Here is a 4,407-nt window from a genome sequence, read left to right on the forward strand (position 1 = left end):
TCTCTACGTTTTCTTTCTTTAAGTCCTCAATTACAGTCCTGTAGTCACTGTGTAGATTGTTTTCCTGCCACTGATTGTTTTGCTCTGCATCCGTCCATTTGAGTCTTCTTAAATTTATCTGAATTTTTCTTATTTGTCAAGAGGATGTGACAGATTGGAGTCAGAAAGACTGGAGTTTGAATTCTACCTCAGACACTTTCTAGTGTTATGAACATGGGTAAGTCACTTATATCTTTCAGTCTCAGTTTTTTTTAATCTGTCAAATGGAGATAATTATAGTACCTACCTCATAGGTTTGTTTCAAATCAGTAAACCATATTTACAGCCCTTTTCAAAACATAAGTACAATATAAATGCTTATGATTATTATCACTTCTTATAGAAATTACTAGGCAATACACTGGATAGGATGTTTGACTGGAGTCAGGATACACCTGATTGAAATTGCAGACTCAGATACTTACTAGCAATGTGGCCCTGGACAAATAACCTTTGTTTCAGTTTCCTCAAATGTAATAATATCATCTCATTCCCAGCGTTATTGTGAGTACAAAATGAAATAACATTTATTAGAGTGCTTTAAAAAACCTTAAAGTGCCATATTTCTTGTATATGTGTGTGTGTGTGTTTAAACATACTTATATAGCTATATAAAATACGTTTTGTGATAGTGATGATGATACAATTGCCTATTACATTCATGTACTGCAGTCTGTTTTGGCATTCTCTAATTTATGTTATCTATTTTGTTTTCAATTCACAAAGGAATTATCACAAAAGAAAATGCTGCAAAAGCTTCTCAACCAGGAGAAGCAGGGTTGAGATTAAGAAGCAAAATGCCTTTTAGAAAGAGATGACTCAGTTTTATCTAGTATTCATTGCTGTATGGTTGTTGCTAATGTTTAGCTTTTCACTGATGTCCAATTTCTTGTGATCCAATTTGGGGTTTTGATGGTCAAGATACAGGAATAGTTTGCCATTTCCTTCTCCAGTTCATTTTGTAAATGAGTGAACTGAAGAAAATAAGATTAAGTGATTTTCCCAGGGTCATCCAACTAGTAAGTATTTAAGGCCAGATTTAAACTCAGAAAGATGAGTCTTCTGACATCAGGCCCAGAACTCTATCTACTCTGTTGCATAACTATCCACAATATTTGAAGTATATTCTTTTTCTTTTTTTTTAGGTTTTTGCAAGGCAAATGGGGTTAAGTGGCTTGCCCAAGGCCACACAGCTAGGTAATTATTAAGTGTCTGGGACAGGATTTGAACCCAGGTACTCCTGACTCCAGGGCCGGTGCTTTATCCACTATGCCACCTTGAAGTAAATTCTTGAAAAGAAAACAAACCCAATCACACAGAAAAAATTATTGTTAGTTGGTTCAAACTAAATGAAAGGAAGAGTAAGATAATATTGAGAATGGTGTGAATATACCAATATAATTAATAACTATGACCAAATTTGATCTGGTCTTGTACTCTTATTCAAGAGTATAACCAGCACAATCTAAGTAAAATGTGATTTTAATAATTTAGGTCAAAATTAAACTACCAAAAAAAGCTAAATATGTGAGAGGTGTTCTATTTTGTACTATTTCTTATTGTAGTCCATAGGATGTATAGGCCTTATAATATAATCCAGATGGAAATTTAACTAGTGAACTCTAATCTTTTTTTAAGATCTTCATTAGCAAAGCAGATATTGCTTTGACTTCCTTTTCCTCGCCCAATAAAAATCATCAGTCACTGCTTATGATCACTTAATTTTTTCTTTAAAAAATTAAAATATATTTTATTTTAATTGTCCCTGGTTAAGTGCAAAAACATTAACATTCATTTTTAGAACTTTGATTTCTGAATTCTCCCATTTTCTCTAACCCTATACTCCCTCATTGAAAAACAAAAGAATTTGATATAGGTTAAAAATGTGTAGTCATACAAAACATTTCCATAATAGCCATGTTGTGAAAGAAAATACAGACAACTTCCCAAAAGAGAAACCTCAAGAAAAATAAAATACAAATAAAAGTATCCTTCAATCTGTATTAAAACACTATCAATTCTGTTTCTGGGGATGGATTGTATTTTTTGTAAGTCCTTCAGAGTTGTCTTGGATCATAGACTGCTGAGAAAAGCTAAGTCATTCACATCTGATTTCCCTACAATATTGCAATTACCTTGTATACAGTACAGTTCATATTGCATCTGCTCATGTAATTCTTTCCAGGTTTACTGAAAACATCCTGTTCATCATTTCTTACAGCAGAATAGCATTCCATCATAAACATATACTACACCTTTGTTCAGCCATTTCCTATCTGATGGGCATCCCCTCAAATTCAAATTCCTTACCACCCGAAAAAAGAGCAGCTATTAATAAATTATACATATAGGTCATTATTCCTTTCTGTTTTTCATCTTCTCTGGAATATAGACCTAGCAGTGGCATTGCTAGGTCAAAAGCTAGGTGTGATTTTAGAGACTTTAGGCACAGTTCCAAATTGCTCTACAGAATGGTTGAATCATTCACAGCTATGTCAACATCACCTAATTTTCAATTCAATAAATCTTTATTATATACCTACTATGAACAAGTTAGTTAAAATGTTAGGATACAAAGAGAAAAAATACACATACATAGATAAATCAAGGTAATTTGAGTAGGGAGAAAGCTGAAGAGTTCAACAAATACTTAGAGTAAGAAGTAATACATGAACTAAATCTCAAAGATATGGGGAATTCTGAGACATAGGGGCAGAGAGAGTAAGAAAGGAGATTATACAAGTAAAAGATGAGACCCTTCACCATTTTCCTTTTCTTAGCTTCCTTGCAGGTAGTTTCCCCTTAGGATATATCTGGGTGTCACGGGTGTGATGGTGCCATTCTTCTGATATGCTGTTTCTTCACCTCTTCTAGAGTGCATTTTGTATGAGATTAATAAAGTGTCTGGGATGGATAGCCTCAGTTGGATGGAATCCTGGTCTGTCCCTGACGAAACTCAATTCCTTTGCTGACCCTGAAAGCCACATACAGGTGTATTTTGGCTCACATTTCTCCCAGTCACTGCTCTTTGCTAAAAAGTTTCTGGATTTAAGATCTGTGAAGGAACGTGAAAAGAACTCCTTTATGTTTTTACAGTAGGAGTTGCCAGTGAGATTAGCATATTGAAAGGAATAAGTCTCTTTCCATATAATCTTCATAAGAACACCTTCAGTTCAACCAGTTCAGAATAGGGACATTCAGAATATATAGAAGAAACTTGATAAAAGTATTGAAGATGCCAAGGCTGTTTATGACATTAGAGTCCCTGTAATAAGAATCCAGAATCAACATAGTGATGTCATTCCCATCATGACTTAGAGTGTGATTGAATACAAACAAAACTTTGGTGTAGATCCAGTGGCCAGTCAGAATGTATAGTATTTTTTGGATAGTTTTCACATGTGTCACAGTTCAATCAGAATGACCCTCAGCACTCCTTGCAATTTGGTGGAAAAGGAAAAGGTAGTTCCACACATAAAAAAGACATTGGAAGCATTAATCCAATGTAATATTATTGAAGTTATTAAAGATAGCTATGAAAATGCATAAAACTTTGTGATTTGTATTATGTTAACTCTCCAGAACTAGAGCTTGAATTAATGGCAAAAATCAATAGGACTGTTCATGCAAGTGGTTTATATATCATTACATCTCTATCATATGGATTTGAACTTTTCAAGATTTCAGTGAAAGCAACTACAGACCATCATGCTGACAAAGGTCTTTACTGTGCTGTTCAAAAAAGTTCAGGTAACATTCAGTAATGAGGCAGTGGAAGTTGTGTTCCTTTAAGGAAAATTGATAGACTCTTCATCTGCATGTATTTAATTGCAGCACAACCTCAATCTTGTGTTGAAACCTCTGGAGATGTGCTCCAGACTGGTTTATGCACAATAATTTCAATGGGATTTGAAATTGTATTCCTTTGAAGGTTTGGGACAGATGCTGTTATCTACATTAAGACCCTATCAACAGAGCCAGTGCAGAGGCTCCCAATGTATAATAAAAGTTGCTTGGAAGTATTATAATACTATTCATGAGACAGATGACTGGTGTGTGCCAAGTATGCACCAAATGACATAGCCACATTCTGTAATGCATGAATGCATCTAGGCCATCTGAAAAAACATGGATTTCTGGTATCATGTTTGAGAGGGACTTTGAAAACCTGTTTTAAGACAAACATTTCACATCTGATTAGAGTAACTGGTCAGAATAAATAGAAACTGAATTCCATTTTTATCTTTCAGATCTCTTAAAGTATTGAACTGCAGCAATTAACTGTAAAAAGAAAGAAAATTCTATCTACAGTGTACATTTACTTTTTACTACTGCAATTGTGGCTAACATGTTTTGCTTCCTTTTCAA

The 4,407-nt window shown here is 34.2% G+C and overlaps 1 pseudogene; it reads left to right on the forward strand.

Moving 5' to 3' along the window:
- Positions 1 to 3,078: 3,078 nt before the first annotated feature.
- Positions 3,079 to 4,142, forward strand: LOC141521393 (pyruvate dehydrogenase (acetyl-transferring) kinase isozyme 1, mitochondrial pseudogene; annotated as a pseudogene).
- The last annotated feature ends 265 nt before the right edge of the window (positions 4,143 to 4,407 follow it).

Source organism: Macrotis lagotis, chromosome 1, assembly GCF_037893015.1.
Source record: "Macrotis lagotis isolate mMagLag1 chromosome 1, bilby.v1.9.chrom.fasta, whole genome shotgun sequence".
In the NCBI taxonomy this organism is placed as follows: domain Eukaryota; kingdom Metazoa; phylum Chordata; class Mammalia; order Peramelemorphia; family Peramelidae; genus Macrotis; species Macrotis lagotis.